The sequence below is a fragment of the Podarcis liolepis genome, assembly GCF_965112155.1.
Source record: "Podarcis liolepis genome assembly, chromosome: 6".
NCBI classification, from domain to species: Eukaryota; Metazoa; Chordata; class Lepidosauria; order Squamata; family Lacertidae; genus Podarcis; species Podarcis liolepis.
In genome coordinates, this window is record NC_139559.1 from 35,011,613 (window position 1) to 35,030,781 (window position 19,169).

Consider the following 19,169-nt stretch of genomic DNA (forward strand, 5'->3'; position numbering starts at 1 on the left):
TATTTATCTACTTTTACTTTGATGTGCTTTTGAACTGCTAGGTTGGCAGGAGCTGGGACCGAACAACAGGAGCTCACCCTGTCGCGGGGATTCAAACCACTGACCTTCCGATCGACAAGCCCTAGGCTCAGTGGTAGCAAGTTCTATTGATAGCAGAATTAGTGGCTGCCCTCCAGATCTTTAATAAACATTCAAAGCTCACACACAGTACACCCCCAAGGATTAGGAGAATTACAATTAGTTAAGAAAGGCATTTTAGGTCTGTGAGAAGTAAAGCACAGTTCCCAGGATTCTTTGGGCAGGGGTAAATATGCTTTAATGGTATGGTGTGTATGCAACCTGTGTCACATTCTTGCAAGTGATTCTTAACTTTGTTTCCCCTAAATTGGAGTAAGACAGGTCAAAAGCATCTGAATAGTAGCCTTTTCACCTTCCTGAAAGCAGTGTTGCGACCAGAAACAGTATTTTACAGCGGAAAGTGGCTGAAAGTTAAACCCTTAACAAGAACACATCCAGATGCAATCTAGGGATTGCAGAGGGGATCAGGGAGCTGCTAAGAAAACTCTAGAACCATTTCTAGTCTCTAAGAGTCAAAGTCCTAAACCAGGGGTAGGCAGCCTAAGGCCCGGGGGCCGGATGTGGCCCAATCGCCTTCTCAATCCAACCCGCGGATGGTCCGGAAATCAGTGTGTTTTTACATGAGTAGACTGTGTCCTTTTATTTCAAATGCATCTCTGGGTTATTTGTGGGGCCTGCCTGGTGTTTTTAAATGAGTAGAATGTGTGCTTTTATTTAGAATGCATCTCTGGGTTATTTGTGGGGCATAGGAATTCGTTCATATTTTTTTCAAAATATAGTCCGGGGCCCACCACATGGTCTGAGGGATGGTGGACCTGCCCCCTGCTGAAAAAGTTTGCTGACCCCTGTCTGAACCTTTGAAATTCATAAGGTTTCCTTCCAAGCCAGTGCTTCACCTGGGATTGAGGTATTAACACGATAAAAATAAAAAGGAGTTGATGGACCATCTGAGAGGAATTATTGGACCTGGGCAGACAGAGGTTGCCATGGTGATGAAGTGTGTGTTTGAGGTGACAGGAAAAGAGAATCTTTAGAGCAAGGTGTGCTGGGAAGAAGAAAGAGAAAAAAAAGACTGAGATCCATCTTGTAAAGGTTCTCTGAAGGCTGGCTGGGAGAGATGCGAATGGCTCCACTGCTGATGGTCTTGGGCACTGACCAGATCCAAACCTGCTTTCCTTCAGCAAACTGGCTGCATCATGCTTTTTCAGAGTATAGCATATGAGTGTGTTGTAAACAAAAATCTGCCCTATTCCCTTATGGGGTATCCAAGAGCCCATATAGTGTCCTTACATAGGTTCCCTATAGGTAGGAGAAAATAACAGAGGCCAACCAGAGAATATTGAGAAGCAAAGCAGCTAGTAAGCCTGGTCTTTATTCTTCTGTTGCAACAGGCTCCTCACTCCCCACACGCAGGAGGGAGGAGGAACCCAGAACAATGGCGCGCAAGGCCTTATATAGACATTTTTAATTCTCTGCCCTGGAGCTCAAGAGCACCCCTCCATACATCACAGAAGGGGTGTAACCCAAGACCAGCCCCCACAAACATCATATCTGCATCACAGAAAAGGTGTTGTTTTTCCTGTCCGCCAGGTTATCTGATTGCCTTTCCTGATAGCCTTCTCTGATAGTCTATCACCCATTGAAATGCTGATTACTCTATTCCTGAGACAATGGGAAGGCTCCCTGACCCCGCCCCTCCTTGCAGAGAAAACATTTGGTCAGTTTGGGAATCAAAAATGATTTCAGGTCAGTCTTCCTGTGCTGATCTATGTAAATGCTTGGTTGGTACAGTGGTGCCTCGCAAGACGAAATTAATTCGTTCCGCAATTCTCTTCGTCTTGCGGTTTTTTCGTCTTGCGATGCACGGTTTCCCATAGGAATGCATTGAAAATCAATTAATGCGTTCCTAGGGAAACCGCCTTCAGACCAGGTCCGGGGACAGTCTGTCCCCGGACCTCTTCTGAAGGCTGGGGGGGGGGACAAGGGCTTTTCTTCCCACCCCCAGCATTTTAAAAAACCCCGGGACAGCGGAGGACTTCTCCGCTGTCCGGGCGATCTTAAAATGCTGGCGGGCGGCATTTTAAAATCGCCCCGGGACAGCGGAGGACTCCTCCGCTGTCTGGGGCGATTTAAAAGCCCCTGGGAAGGCAGGCAGGGGGGACAAAGACTTTCGCCCCCCCGCCCGCCTTCAGAAGGTGTTCCCCCCCACCCTGCTTCGGGGCAGCGTTCCGAAGCGGGGTGGCTGGGGCAGGTGTTCCTGCCCCCCCGCCTGGCTTCGCAGCACCGCTCCGAAGCTCGGCGGTGGGGGCAGGTGTTCCCGCCCCCCCACCCTGCTTCGGGGCAGCGTTCCGAAGCGGGGTGGCTGGGGCAGGTGTTCCTGCCCCCCCGCCCGGCTTCGCAGCACCGCTCCGAAGCTCGGCGGTGGGGGCAGGAGTTCCCGCCCCCCCACCCTGCTTCGGGGCAGCGTTCCGAAGCGGGGTGGCTGGGGCAGGTTTTCCTGCCCCCCCGCCCGGCTTCGCAGCACCGCTCCGAAGCTCGGCGGTGGGGGCAGGTGTAACCGGGACCTCTTTTGAAGCAAGCGGCTGCGGAGAGAAGCGATCTCCCTGCAGCCGCTTGCTTCAAAAGAGATCGGGGGCAGCTTTTGAAGCAAGCGGCTGCAGGGAGATCGCTTCTCCCCGCAGCCGCTTGCTTCAAAAGAGGTCCCGGACCTGTTTTGAAGCAAGCAGCTGCAAGGAGATCGCTTCTCTCCGCAGCCGCTTGCTTCAAAAGAGGTCCCGGACCTGTTTTGAAGCAAGCAGCTGCAAGGAGATCGCTTCTCCCCGCAGCCGCTTGCTTCAAAAGAGGTCCCGGACCTGTTTTGAAGCAAGCAGCTGCAAGGAAATCGCTTCTCTCCGCAGCCGCTTGCTTCAAAAGAGGTCCCGGACCTGTTTTGAAGCAAGCAGCTGCAAGGAGATCGCTTCTCTCCGCAGCCGCTTGCTTCAAAAGAGGTCCGGGACCTCTTTTGAAGCAAGCGGCTGCGGGGAGAAGCGCAGCAGCTTGCTTCAAAAGAGGTCGGGGCAGCGGGAAGCGCTTCCCGCTGCCCCCGGACCTCTTTTGAAGCAAGGGGCGGTGGGGAGAAGCGATCTCCCCGCCGCCCCTTGCTTCAAAAGAGAAGACCCGCTGTCCCCGGGGCAAGCTTCGTTTTGTGAAGCAAGCCCATAGGGAACTTCGTCTTGCGAGGCAACTCGAAAACGAAAAAACCTTTCGTTTTGCGAGTTTTTCGTCTCGCGAGGCGTTCGTCTTGCGGGGTACCACTGTACACTTATGAACATTTAACATATATCTAAGACCTCAAAATTCCTATCACAATATCCCTCCTTTGAGGCTAGAATTTTTATTTAAAAATTTTGCCCCACAAATAATAACATGGTACGTTGTAAATGGATGTCTTTGTGTAAATATAGGATATCGCATAAAAATAACACGTTACATTTTGCTACTGAATTATTTGCGGCATTCTAACACTTTGGAAGAAACATTTACTCAATAGTGGTCTATGCTTTTCACTTAGCAGGAAGGTCCAATAACGATTGGAAATGCAGTTTGTTTTGTTTCTGCCTTTTTTGTGTGTTCTCAGGTGTCAAACTTAGCTCTCCCCCATCATACCACAGCAGGAACAATCCCTGGTGAATCCCTTTAGGGCTTTCATATAGACCATGTCACCTTGCCATAGGTTTGGACATGTCGTGAGAGAGATGTCCTTGCCTTGACCTTTCTATGGGATTTTATTATTATAGGCTCTGGTCTGCACTATGGAGAAGTTGCTCACTTGGCCTTAAGGGACAAAAAAGGTAGTTGCAGTCTGGGTACACTTGTCGAATTCAAACTGAGTGCAATTAGAATTTAGATAGAACCATGGTTTTCAACTTTTCAAACCAATCTGTAAAAAAACATTCTAAAAAGGGCACCTGTCCAAATTAGTCAATTTAACTCTATAAGGGATCATTCCTGCTAAATCAAGGCATATATACCTTCATGCATCTGCTGTTTCATGGATCCTGAAGCTTGCTTTTTTGTGTGTGAAATGAATTAAAATAATTTAAAAATGGTTAGAGAAGGTTGGCACACTTCAGAGTGCCAGGTGGAACATGATCTAATCTAAATACTGGATTACGCAATAGCCTGATCTATTAGAAGGCTCAAAATGCATGAGGATCCTCCACTGGTGTAAGCAATAAGACACTATACATTGAACATAAAAACAATTACAGGACACACAATAATTGGGTCCCCCGTGTCGAACTAACATACTGTCAGACACATTTTAGCATTCCTACATACCGTAATATCACACAACAAACTAATGAAATATCAGTTGCATATCTTGAGGCAATTGTGATCTTTTACATATCTTTTCAATCCTGGAGCACAGAGTCTTGAGGTTTAAAAGTGAGAGAGTGTCCTTGCAATTCAACTTCTCCCCCTTTGTCAGCCCCCCTCCCACGTCAGTCTATATCCTTTGGAAAGAGATAGCTGTGGCCACTCTGGTGTCTTTTGTTGTTGTTGCTTCAGGTAATAAATAGCCTTGTAATCAGGAGGAATTGGGCTGAGGGTTTTCCATCATTGGGTCTGCATTAACATTATGTAGAAGGGATATCCTGTAAGGGTTTTGGGGGGGACTTAAAGGCACAGTTAGAAAAGGAAGGGGGGAAAGACAAAAAAAATATCTCCTAGAGTTATCTTAGGAAACTGCAAATAATAAAATCTTACTGTGTTAAGCATTTTATTCATTTGAATATTATTATCACATTTCCATATAATTATTGTTATTATCTACTAAGTTTGCTTTCCTTCACTTAGTTACTCCACATATACAGGAAGAAAAGGGTAAAAATACAAGAAAGGTGAAAACAAAAATAAAAAATTAGATTACCAGTCAGATGAAAACGGACTTGAAACAAAGACATCAGATTTAGAGAAGAATTATTATTAAATAATACAAAGATATTATCAAAACCACACAATTACTGGACTGAAAAATGGGAAAACATTGGGAAAAGGCTTAAAATTCACCATGTGCTATCTGATAAAAGAGAACTTCATGAAAATGGCTTACATATGGTACCTGATCCCATCCAAATCAGTCAGAATAAATACATATCAGCAATACGTTTTGGAGATGCAACAAAATGAAGGAGCCTTATTCAACATGTGATGGACATGTCCCCAAAGTAATAATAAAAAAAAGGACATGACCTATGACGAACCAAAAATAAATAAATGCTAAAACACACAATTGTTAAAGTAACTCTACGCTTATCTATTTTGGCATTCTAACAATGAGTATCCCAAATGAAAATAAAAGAGTGTTTCTTGATGTGACAACATCGGCTAGAATGTTAATAGCAAAATACTGGGAAATGAGTTAATACCAAGAAAAGATGAATGGCAATTTAAAGTTGTGCAAGTACCTTGAACTAGCCACAATGACAGAACTAATAAGAAATACTCAGGCAAAAAGGTAAACGAATACCATTCCACAAACAATGTTTGGTTGTGCTTAGATTAATAAATGAAAACAGATTATATGTAACTTAAAAATTGTCAAAGCCACTAACACAAATGCAATTACTTTTCTGAGAAACTCGGATATAGAATATTAAAATTACTGTTTGTATCCCTGTTACGATATTGAAGCAATGCAGCCGCGAGCTGCTGGTAGCTTGAAAGCAAAACATAATGGGAATGTTGGGACTGTCCGTGGGAAACAGAGGGACAGTATATTCACAGTGCGAAGCACCGGAATTAGCTCAGAGTGTAATATGAGCTGTACAGGAAGTACAGCATGTGTTCGTTCTCTCTCGACTGCAGGAGTATGAAGAGAGCAGTCATGTTTTTTGTAACGCTGCAAAGACAGAAATAAAGGCATGTAAATACATTTCTGTCTATCTCTTTCCCCTGCCGGGGGGGCAGGAAAGAGGGGTGTGTTCTTCTCATGCTGAGAAGGATCGCCTATCGCGACTTCTGCCTGGATCTTGCCGGGAAAGCAGACAGGGAGGTCAACAGGAAACCAAGCCGGGTGCCTGGGAGAGTTGCCAGTTTCTCCTGATAAAGGCTTGATTTCCGACAATCCCCTCATCATTATTTGTGCTGTGGGAGAAAAGAAGGGAAAAACACTTTTTAACTTGGTTTAGTCTTCTTAGAGGTTCACGTATCCTGTTTGAAAGGAAAAATTATTTCATGTGAAAACCTCTGTCAGGAAATGCTGTTCCTAAAATGCATAGGTATATACACACAAAACAAAACCTATTATAAAATTCATTAAAACCCTTTTTTTTCTTTTTCTTGTTCTTTTTTTAAAGAAAAAACTATTCGAGAGACAAACTTATAGTAGGAGTACTCTGATATTTATACCTGTGGAAAGAATTTGGCATGTTAGATTTGGAACTTGGCAACCTCTTGACTTTTGATGGTCCAGTACTTAACCCCTTTTGTTTTGTTTTTTAAGTAGCCCCTGGAGCAAAGGACACATAAGGGTGATTTCCCTCAATGGTTCCAAGTTTTTACATAAAGAAATTTGAATATTTTTTTCCCCTGCAGGGCAGAGCTTTGTCAGTTCTTGGTTTAAACCTTTTCCCCAGGTGGGAAGTAAGCACCAACCTGGCTTCTTTCCCATGAGGAGTCTGCAGGTTCATTTCTTTTGAATGAGGTGCACCCATTTTCTAAGACTGACAGACTCTGAAAAGGGGAACCTAGAAAAACTCCTTAAATGGAAACGTGGGTAAGCTTGAAAAGGGGTTGGACCTGGGCAAACTCTGAAGGGTCTGAAACAAGGGGAAACCTGGACAAACTCCGAAGGGGGAAGGACCTGGTCAAACTCCGAAAGGTCCAAAAGGGAGAAATCTGGACAAACTCCGAAAGGGGAACCCTCCCTCTTTTAATTTCTGTTCATCCCAACCCACTACCAGTGTTTCCTACTTATACTCACTTCCGCATGCACTGTCCTGGTGATCCTGGGATCTCTCGACTGGTTGTTTAAGGCCGGCCTGATCAAGCTTTGCTTCCTCCGGCTAACCCTGCTGGACCTCAAGTTATTTCCAGACCCTGTGATCGCTGGAGGACTGGTTATTCCTCCTGGCAAACTGCCTGGTGCACGCTGGATCACCAGTCCTTCCTCGCTCCCAGAATCCGGGTAACCAAATGTCTCTTCGTGCGTCGCCATCTGTTGTAAACAAAAATCTGCCCTTTTCCCTTATAGGGTATCCAAGAGCCCGTATAGAGTCCTTACGTAGGTTCCCTATTGGTAGGAGAAAATAACAGAGGCCAACCAGAAATTCCTATCACAAGTGCAAGATATGAACTTTCCTGTTATTTGTATGTCTGTATGAATTATACATACATATTACATTCACAAGGGCCAAATAGATATGGTGACACTATGTTGGGATTGTCATATTTCCAAAAGTGAAAAGCCAGACACAAAAGTTGCTGAGCTTTTTTTGGCAAAGATTTTGACAAACTGCTTCAGGCTATGTCTGGGAAATTCTGGATGTATTTCCTACTATGTGGAGATTAGAACATACCTCCCATGAGTAGAAATAAGTACTTTTTCAAGGTATTTGATTGGTTATTAAAAGCCACCAAGATTAGAATGTTATGCACATACTTACATAGGTAAAATTCCTGTTGAGTTTAGTGGGACATTTCTGAGTATACATGCACATAATCGAGCTAAAGGACAGGAAAACTACAATCAATTTATATAGGTCAGAAATTTAATTGTAATCATGGCTTCAGGGGACCCCCAATAAGATGATGATGATGATGATGATGATGATGATGATGATTATTTAGTATGCAGTTGGACAGAAAATGTGGTTGGGGGGAATGCAATTGGAAAGCTGATTATGTGCAGTCTGAAAAATGGGAGGGGGGTTACATATTAGGCAAATGTGTTTATTAAGATCTTAAATAACAGACAATTCAAGGAACAGCATGTACATAGATTATATAAGTGTAAAATGTTCTCTGTTTTCAGATTTAAAACAAACTGCCAAGGCCATATTAAAACACCACCTTTTTGGCCAGATCCTCATCTTCTTCACCTTCAAGCAGGTTGATATCATAGTTTGTAGTAGAGGCAACTGCTGAATTGATCAGACCAGTTTTTTTGTTAAACTAATGGTCTTAGCTTGGGCTATAAGCACCCCCCATGTGGATGGCCAAAGACCTGTTGGGTCTTCCTTCTATCCCACCTGGCTGAATGGCAAGTCATACTTGAAGTAGAAGAACACTAGCCGGGGCTTAACCTTTTGTCCAAGTCTTGGGCTGGAAGCTGGGAAGAGACACAGAGGCTTGTCTTGCACTGTGTGCTGAATCTAATGCTTATAGCTATGTGAAGGAAGAAGTTAGTGAGAGGAAGCGAGAAGGGGTGCAGCCCAAGTCATAGATCAAAATAAAGAGATCAACGTAAGCAACTGAAAAATCATGTCTGTGGGGCAAAAAATCCTTTCCAGAAAGCAAAGCAAACTTGTCTGAACCATAATGCAGTTTAATGTAGCCTTTGTTAGTATGGACTGAATACTGTGCAATCAGTGTGATTACTAGCACAGCCGATGAGCATTCCTCTGTCATTCTACAAGGGCAACAGCAAATTCCTGTGTCTATAGAACTTCCCCAGCTTTGCTGTGTTTTTCTCTCCAGGGTTGCAATGGCAAAACCCCTCTGGGGATGTGCTGCAGAACACACTAAATGCTATTTGTAGCTCACATTTTGTGGCTTTTTGCTATTATTTAAGCGGCAACAGTAGTAGTTTGATGGCATCAGGAACTCATGGGGATTACGGGGAGGAAACCAGAGGTTTGATGGGAGATGTGGGCTAACAGCTAAGTATATGTATGCCATCTTGGGTTTAATGACAAAAGGAAGGAAGGATAGAATTGTAAGAAAAAAACAATCTGCAAGCAGTCGCACCTCCAATGAAATCAAGCTTGTAGATGATTCCTCCCCTCTCATTTTCTCCTCACAAACAAATGAACCAGGGTAGGCTGTGAGATGACTAGCTCAAAGGCTGTGTACACACCACACATTGAAAGCTCATTCCTGCCCCCTGAGAATCCTGGGAACTGTAATTACTTCTCACAGAACTGAAATTCCCTGCACTCTTAGCAAACTACAGATCCCAAGATTATTTGGGGGGTTACTTTTTAATGTATGGCGTACACACAGCCAAGGTAACCCGGTGAGTTTAATGGCAGAGTGGGGATTTGAGCCCGAATATCCCCTTTTCCGATCCAGCACTCTAAAGCACCATGAAGTGCCTGCTGCTGATCACATCCCTATAAGCATTTTGAAATTCATGGCACTTAAAAATACTTTCCTGACCAAAAAATTACATTGAAATGTATGTTTCAGTGAACAAAAATGTCTATAATGTTTTAAACTTGCATGAAGGAGAATTTACATATAGCCAGCTCTTACTTAGAGGCTGATCCAAGCCTTGTTAAAAACTGGAGGATGTCTCCCTTTGTGCTAGTTACAGGTAGGTAGCTGGTTTGCCGTAGTCAAAACAAAATTTAAATTCCCCCCCCCCTTCCAGTAGCCCCTTAGAGACAAACTAAGTTTGTTATTGGTATGAGCTTTCGTGTGCATAAACACTTCTTCAGACCCTTATATATAGTGAGAGGGTGGGGAGGGGTATTACTCAGAAGGATGGTGGGAATGGGTGATTAGCTGATAGATGTGGTAAACCTGTTAAGACTGTTAATGACTGCAATTGGTCTTACAGGAAAATGCAAGGGGTGAGATGGCTAAAAATAGCTTTATCTTGTATAATGAGATAAGAATCCAATGTCTCTATTCAGACAAGGTATCTCCATGGTTTTAAGTTTGGTAAACAGTTGCAATTCAGCAACTTCTCTTTCCAGTCTATTTCTGAAATTGTTTGAAGAAGTTAAAACAGTTCAACACATCATCAGAGATCTACAACCTCTCCTAGACAATGACAGTTCTCTTTCTCAAACTCTAGGAGGAAGATCTTTCATTGCCTACAGACACCCACCCAATCTTAAAGAACTCCTCGCCTACAGTAGGAGAACACTTCAATCTCCCAGGACATTCTATACAAGATCTCAAAGTAGCTGTCCTATTACAAAACAATTTCAGAAATAGATACATGATAAAGCTATTTTTAGCCACCTCATCCCTTGCTTTTTCTTGTAAGACCAATTGCAGTCGTTAACCCTCTCACTATATGTAAGGGTCTGGTGACTTCTGTTTCAGTGTATCTGAAGAAGTGTGCATGCACACGAAAGCTCATACCAATAACAAACATGGTTGGTCTCTAAGGTGCTACTGGAAGGAATTTTTAAACTATTATTTTGTTCCCTTTGTGCTAGTTTCAGGAAGAGATTTTTTAAAGCTCCCTTTAAAGTTCCTAAAGGACTTGAGCTTTTCCTTTAGGAAAATCAGACAGAAAAAGAACCTGCTTTTCCTGCTGCTGCAATGGTAGGTCGGCACTCCTCACTCTCATATGACAAAGGACATTGTGCAGCTGCCTCATCTCCACAGCATAATGATTTAAAATAAAAACAACCTCCTTTTACCTTCAGTTCACCCCTATCCCCCATTGTTACCCAACAGGAACAACTGGGAAACTTATGTTGTCACTCAGTGCAACCCTATTATTAACAGAGTTTGCACATGAAAGGGGCAAAAAAATACATCCCTTATCTCCTTTGTCAGATGTTCCCCTGACCAGTGTTCTGGGTAAAACCCATACACTGCTGTCCTTTCTAATGCATATGTTTGCATGAAACAGTAAAAATTAATTTGACTAAGAACTGTAATTTCATTGTGAAATACAGTAACTTGAAACTAGTATCTTATTGAATAATAAAACATGTAGAATCAGACTCAGAACACAGTAGGAGGGGGAAGGATTGCCATAAAACGCTTCACCCTCGTATAATAAACTATCTGTAATCATTTTTCTTTGAGTGTGATGGGGGATGGAGAGTAACAGCTTAATTACCTACTTGGAATGTGCAATACCTTAACTACCGATTTCCAAAGTTCCAATGAAAATGTGCTGAGAAACACAGGGAAGCACTTTCATAATAAAAAATGGTGACTAAATATGCATTTACATCTTGATTTTAGATTTCATGCCTTAGAATGTGAACACTTTTGAGCACACTGGGAAACATTACTGTTTGAGATGAGAAATGCTTTTCTTTCTTTCTTTTTTAAAAAGTAACCTTTTGTCTGGCTACTGTGGTAAGTGGAACCATTTCTTTGTAGCAAGAGGCTGTTTTCAGTGTTATCTGTAGTAGGACTTAAATAAGATACCTCTCAAGAACTTTAATGATTCTTTCTATATATGGAAGTGAATAGCTTCGGTACAAAAAATAAGGTCAAAGTGCTTTTCTGAATGTGAGCCCAAACCAGGGATAAAATACGTAGGAAATTTTGTAAACAGCTCAAATCAGTTTCCTTTGCTGCTAGGTGGGGGAAGCGTAGGTCTTCCTGTTACACAATGTTTGTGTCAACAGCAGGAAAATGTGAGGCTATTTGACAGCAGACAGCAATGAAGCAGCCAAAAAAACAGAAGCTGTCTATTACCGTCAGTGGGGCTACAATTTCTGCCCAATTGCAATGTATAAAGATTACTAGAGCCATAACGAGACTGAATGACTCTCAGAACCAAGTATTTCAAAAGGGAGATAAGAATATCATCCTAGAAACTGAGTGATGAATATTTTTCATCTTCTAATGTAGGGCCACCCCCACCAAGAAAAACCCCTCCACCCTATCCTGGTCTTTAAAGTTTGAACTGCAAAAATTAGCAGGGGTTTTTAATGCCATTGCGCTAAACATGATCACACACTAAAAGTCTGAGGAGATAAGGAATCTATGGCCCTTCAGCTGTTGTGGGACTCCAAATCCCATCAGCCCCAGTCAGCATGGCCAGATACGAGGGATGATGGGAGTTGTTGTTCAGCAACATCTGGAGAGTTCCAGGTCCCCTATCACTGATTTAAAGTGAGGTCCTTCATCCAATATAAATGGTGAGCAGGCAAGTTGCACAGACTGCTGAGAAATCTAGTCCTGAGATTTTCAAGCTCCTGGGAGCAGCCCCATGCAGAAGTAATAAATCAAGGATAGTTAAAGGAAAAACAATTGTCAAATAAGGAAGATGGTGAAAGCAAGACTTGTGATTTAAGAGATTTGTTTATAGACAAAGGTATAGTAAGCTATCGAACTGGGCACTATAGACAAGAGATAGTAGACAAATCAGCCAGACACTGTCATTCTTGTATAATAAAATAATAATAATAATAATAATAATAATAATAATAATAATAATAATAGCATTTTTTTGTTTTAAGAACAACAACAATATTTAAGTTACAGGTACAGTAGTTAGCCATGTTGGTCTGCCTTAGTCAAAACAAAATAAAATAAATAAAATAAAATAAATCCTTCCAGTAGCACCTTAGAGACCAACTAAGATAGTTATTGGTATGAGCTTTTGTGTGCATGCACACTTCTTCAGATACACTGAAACAGAAGTCACCAGACCCTTATATATAGTGAGAGGGTGGGGAGGGGTATTACTCAAAAGGGTGGTGGGAATGGGTGATTAGCTGATAGGTGTGGTAAACCTGTTGATGACTGTTAACGACTGCAATTGGTCTTACAGGAAAAAGCAAGGGGTAAGATGGCTAAAAATAGCTGTCTCATGGATTCTTATCTCATTATACATGATAAAGCTATTTTTAGCCATCGCACCCATTGCTTTTTCCTGTAAGAACAATTGCAGTCATTAACAGGTTTACCACACCAATAAGCCTATCACCCATTCCCACCACCCTTTTGAGTAATACTCCTTCCCACCCTCTCACTATATGTAAGGGTCTGGTGACTTCTGTTTCAGTGTATATGAATAAATGTTTATGCACACGAAAGCTCATACCAATAACTAACTTAGTTGGTCTCTAAGATGCTACTGGAAGGATTTTTTTTAATAAAAAAATTCAACAATATTTAAATCAGTCCAGCCCTTGTTTGTAGAGTTAGCAGAGTTGGAATAGCCCCTGAACTCTCTCTTGTCCTTTTAACAGCAGCTTGCTTGCATAATTCACCAGGTGAAACATTTCATGGCACATATATAACACCATCAGGGACTAATAATAGCAGGGTTCCTGTGCCACTAAGACGTTGGGACAGGCAGAAATTCAAGAGGTGCAGCTTTCCCTTCCACTGATGGGGAAAGTTGTAAAAGTATTGCCTGTCCCACAAGAGTACAGGAACCATGCTTGGCTGGGGTTAGATAGTTAGGACAGGAGTGTCCAAACTGCTTTTGCTCATCTTACACCAAGCCCAAAGGAGACAGTTGATGGCCTTGGCAGAAAGAGCACACAACAGCAATTGAGGGTAGAAGTGTCGTTTGCTCTGTCGCATAGTGAAGGACTGAGCTGCCAGTGATAAAATTCAAATATAGAAACTGTGCTAAGAGCTCAGTGCAGACAACTTGACAGGAGAGGTTGACCTTGCTCCTGAGTTTCGAGGTTGTCCAATTGAAAATGAGGCCTACAGCACTCAGAAACACTATTTAATATTTTCAGTCTTCCTGTAAGCCTTGCTTCTGGAAAACCATGTTCATTATATAATGCTGATAAAAGTGGCAGAGCCCAAACAGGTAGGGAATGGAGCTGTGAGCCAAGAAAATTCTCAACAGCATGCCTGAGCCAGCGCTTCTCGTGAATAGTGCTTATGTGGAAGGATATGAATGACCTTGTAATTTACCAGGCTTGGTAGCTATACAGTGGTACCTCGGGTTAACTACTTAATTCGTTCCGGAGGTCCGTACTTAACCTGAAACTGTTCTTAACCTGAAGCACCACTTTAGCTAATGGGGCCTCCTGCTGCTGCTGCACCGCTGGAGCACGATTTCTGTTCTCATCCTGAAGCAAAGTTCTTAACCTGAAGCACTACTTTTGGGTTAGTGAAGTCTGTAACCTGAAGCGTGTGTAACCTGAAGCTTTTGTAACCCGAGGTGCCACTGTACCTGTGCTCCTCAAAGAAGTGTGATGTGTTCTTTTGCATTCAAAGAGCAGAGGATGAGGTGTCAATAGTCTAAGCCCAGGGGTCAGCAACCTAAGGCCCATGGGCCGTAAGTGGCCCGTGGAGGTCGTTTAACCGACCCACGAGCCACCCCCAAACTGAGCTGCCTGTGGCGCTGGAAATCAAGTCTGTGCAGACACAGACGGCGAAAATCATGGGTGCGGGCGATTATGCACGTGTGAGATCTGGTCCACAGACGGATCTCAGCAGGACCGATCCGGACCAGACAAGATAAACCTTGCTGATCCCTGACTTAAGCCATGGGTAGGCAAACTAAGGCCTGGGGGCCAGATCCGACCCAATCGCCCTCTAAATCTGGCCCGCGGACAGTCCAGGAATCAGCGTGTTTTTACATGAGTAGAATGTGTCCTTTTATTTAAAATGCATCTCTGGGTTATTTGTGGGGCATAGGAATTTGTTCATTTTTTTCTTCAGAATATAGTCTGGCCCCCCTCAAGGTCTGAGAGAAAATGGACTGGCCCCCTTCTGAAAAAGTTTGCTGACCCCTGGCTAAGCAGCCTCAACCTGGAAATTTGCATACTGAGGCTGGCACGAAGTGGTTCATTGTTTGTATAAGGATTTGAGAAATAATTCCATGTTGATTGGCCCATACCTGGGGGAAGATTGCTGTTAGGGTTTTTAAGAAAAGAAACAAGTAAGCATGCAAGTTAAAACAAACCAAAGGATTTTAAAAGCCACAGTCATAACACAGATGCAAATTCTCGCCTTGCTGATGCAGCAAAGAAAGATGAAAGGGAACTCAAAGCTAGAGACTGTATCTTCTATGGAGGTCTCCCTTTGCACTATTTTGTGTTCCTGGCATCGCCACAGAAGGATTTCATAGCTTCAGTCTTTCTTGATCCAATTTTAGACAACTGGATAGCTCCGTCAATAGAGTATGAGACTCATAATCTCAGGCTTGTGAGTTTGAGCCCTGCGTTTGGTGAAAGATCCCTGCATTGCAATGGGTTGGATTAGATGCCCCTTGTGGCCCCTTCCAACCAATTTTATGATGCTATGATTCTATACGCCATCTCCTTGGCTTCCAAGAGCATTGCAAGGACTATAGCTCAATGGTAGAACATTTGCTTTGGATCCAGAAGATTCCAGGTTCAATCCCTGGCTTCTCCAGGCGGGGCTGGAAATATCTCTTCTGAAACCATGGAGAGCTGCTGCCAGTCAGTGCATGCAATGCTGAGCTATATGAACTAGTGGTTTGTGTAGGTATAAATAGTTTCCTATGTTGTTGTTGTTTACCCATCCTTCATGCTAAGGTCCCAGGCCAGGTTCCTATTTCTTGACACACTTGAAACATCTTCACAACTTAGGTTACTTCCTAGTAAAAGTGTTTGAAGATATCAGATGTGTATTCACATGATGCTTCAGTTCATGGCTGTCATTTAACACTTTGTTTTACAATCAATCTCCTGCCTAATGATTGTCACAACAGCCATGTGAGGTAAATCACTATTAATCCCATTGTACAGATGTGGGGACTAAGACTGGCAGCAACTTGCTCAACCCTCCCACATGGAATTAGATGCTAGAACATGTATATTGAATTCTTAACAATTTATTGTAATTCCCTCGCCCACAATCCAGATTGCCATTTGCCCCCATCATCCACTGCTTCCAGTTCCGGATGATACATTTTAAGAAAGACGTTGACAAAGTGTGCAGAAGCAAACCAAGATGGTGAAGGGTCTGGAAAGGAAGATTAATTTCAATGGGTAGACTCAATGAAATTAATGAAGCTAAATAACTTGTGTGCATTGATTTCAATGGGTTTGTTCTTTTTTAAAATGTATTTTTATTAAAGATTATTAAAGGCATGTGCAATGTCTCTCTCTCGTATTTTTTTCCACGTAACACTTTCTTAAAAAACAACAAATCGGAAGGATTTTTTTTTATTTTAACAACAAATCGGTTTCATTTGTTGAGACATTAAGAAGAATAGGGGTCAATGGATTTGTTCTGAGTAGAACTAACATTGGCTACAACTCCAGGTCCTCTGAGTAATGGTTGAAAAAGCTGGACAAGTTTAGCCTAGACAGAAGAGAATATTAAGGCATGAGAATTTTATTTAAATATCTGAAGGTCTGTCATTCCGAAGGTGAAGCAGACTCAGTGGGTAAAAATTTAGTGGAAGCACGTTTCAGATAAACAGAGGAGTAGCAGGAGCAGGTAGAACAGACCGCTTCCAGGAGATGAAAGGCTCCTACTGATTTAAGCAGAGACTGGGATTGGTGGCCATCTGTTGTGAATGTTGAAGTGGCAAGTTTTCTTCACTGAGCAGAAGGTTGGACTAGATGATATCCAAAGTCCCTTCCAGTTATTCTATGGCTCTGTGTGAAATTGTTCTGGCCATGTCTTCTAGCTGGAAAGAGGCAATTCCAGGTGAGTGACTCATACAGAGGCACACAGAGGGTGTGGGTTCCTCTAAAGATGGGTTAATCTCTATTTCTACATTGGGAGCTGCTGAGCGATCTAAATAAATGCCTGGTTTAGAGTTGAGAACATAAATTGCTGCACCCAGCAGAGCTGAATGAATAGAAACAGTTTCATGAATGCAATAACTCATAAAGAGACACAGTGGGCAGCCTCCCATGATTTAGCTGTACAGGAGCCCTCAATTGTTTCAAGAATCAATTTCTCATAGCATAGTAGCAGTTTTATCATGCCAGTTTGGGAATTAATTCCCGGCTGCAATAGTCATGTTCTGGTTACGTGTTGTTATTAGGCAAAGTTTTTGGTGGTGGTGAGAAACACTCTGATTTGATTTTTCCTGGAAGGGGATGTTATCACAGTGCAACAATCCTATGCTCTGATATAGTGCTAAACCTCAGCTATTTGTTTTTAAAAGTGAGATCCAGAGTCACAGATGACTGCAGAAGAAGAAATGCGTTTCATTTGAAAATGATTGAGAATATAAATGAGTTCTGTCTACTCAAAGTCACCCAAGGCAACAGAGAGATTAAAAAAAACCCTAATAAAACTGATTACAGCATAAAGTAATTAAAATATAACATAATCATAGAGGAAGAAGATCCACACAAGAAAAACTCTTGAATAATATTTATCAGTTGCCCAATAATAATAGATCTCTGAGCAACGTACACAAATAATAAAAAAGCAAATGATAAAATTACGAGCAGCAAAAAAACAGTAAGCACACCTTGCTGCTGTTGTATTACTACTAGAATAATGCCAGGGTGACAGTACAGGGAAGTAAAGGTTAGTTTAAAAAACAGCCACACTGCTAAGAAGTTATTTGCATCACCTTTTCACAGATCAGAAAACTGCTGGGTGCATAGGCACATGCAAGCATGCTCGCACGCACACATGTACATGATAAAAAAAAAATCGTATCTGCTCAAGGCCGTTAATGAGGTTGAGTCTTCTTAAAGCAGTTAATGTTCTGGTGGGCAAAACTAATGTCGCCTGAGGGCGGTTTTAGCATGGGAAGAAGGATGTTGGTGAACCAAGAAGTCAATATCTACTTCCCAATACGTACAATCGCCTGCTGTCAAGTCCCATTACAGTGGTACCTCGGGTTACATACGCCTCAGGTTACAGACTCCGCTAACCCAGAAATAGTGCTTCAGGTTAAGAACTTTGCTTCAGGATGAGAACAGAAATCGTGCTCCGGCGGTGCGGCAGCAGCAGGAGGCCCCATTAGCTAAAGTGGTGCTTCAGGTTAAGAACAGTTTCAGGTTAAGTACGGACCTCCGGAATGAATTAAGTACTTAACCCGAGGTACCACTGTACTGCCGAAAAGGAACACATGCTCTTTACTTCAGCAGCTGGCAACTTTGGAACCAAGTGCCATCACTCTGGGGTTTGGTTTGGCCAGGCACTACCAGTTTTTCACTTTGCTGCCAAAGTTTGGATATTTAATGAATACAGTTAAGGATATGCATAGGTTCTTAACTGTGGATCTGTTTAATTAAACAACTGGCAGATTTTTGAGATGGGCAGACCAGAACTGCTATTTAATGTTAAATTCGGAGACATCACATTACTTATATAATCTGTGCCGCCCATTATTTTGTGAAAACCACTCTCCTTTGATGTCAGGGTTGGATTCAGAAATAGGCCAGCAACAAAACGCTAAATCACCCAAGGCCAGTGAAGTTAACTCTTTATTCAAGGAAACATTCCACAGCTCTAGCCTAGTGGTCTCAGCAACTCTTTCTAGGTCTTGCCTGATGAAGCAGTTGAAAGGACTGAAGTTCCCTGCCTTCCTAGTGCCCACTAGGACTCCTTCTTTCCAGGGTCTTTTGCATGCAGTTTCAGGCTCTGCTGGTGTCATTTCTTTGCATGTTCTAGGAGACCAGGAGGGGAGGGGAGCTGGTTGCAGCAGGAGAGAGACTGAGACTCCTTGGCTTCTTCAGCATCCTTCCTGTCTCCACCCTCTCCAGCCCTGGTTTCTGCCTTGGAGTCTGAACTGTGCTCTGCCGCAGCCTCTTCCTGTTCACGAAACCCTGGCACCTTTTCAGCTTCCAACACCACCTCCTCCCAATCTGCTCCTTCTCCCTCTGACCACTCATCGTTGTCCCACCCCAGTTCCCTGGCTCTGAGCCTTCTCCTCCTGGGGTTTCTCCAGCTGGTGGCTCCTACCACCTCAGCCACCCTATAGCATTTGAGCAGCCTTCACCTTGTGCCCTCCAGATGTTTCTTCTACAACTCACAACAGTCTCAGCCAAACCAGAGAATGTCAGGTTGGTGAAGTCTGCCACCACACGTGTCTCAATAAACTTAGCTGTAGGCACACCTGTTCTCTCTAGCTTTTGGTGGCCAGTTTAGGTTTTCAGCATTTCATTTCTTTTTGCATTGCTGTATAGATTGCTGTTTTTTTTCATCCGATTGTAAACTCTCTTTGGAGTCGCTGCCTCTGAATGCCTGCTGCTAGGAACCACAAGTGGGGAAAGGGTGCTGTTGTGCTGAGGTCCTGGGGTTATTAAACACCAGCCACCAAGCTGACA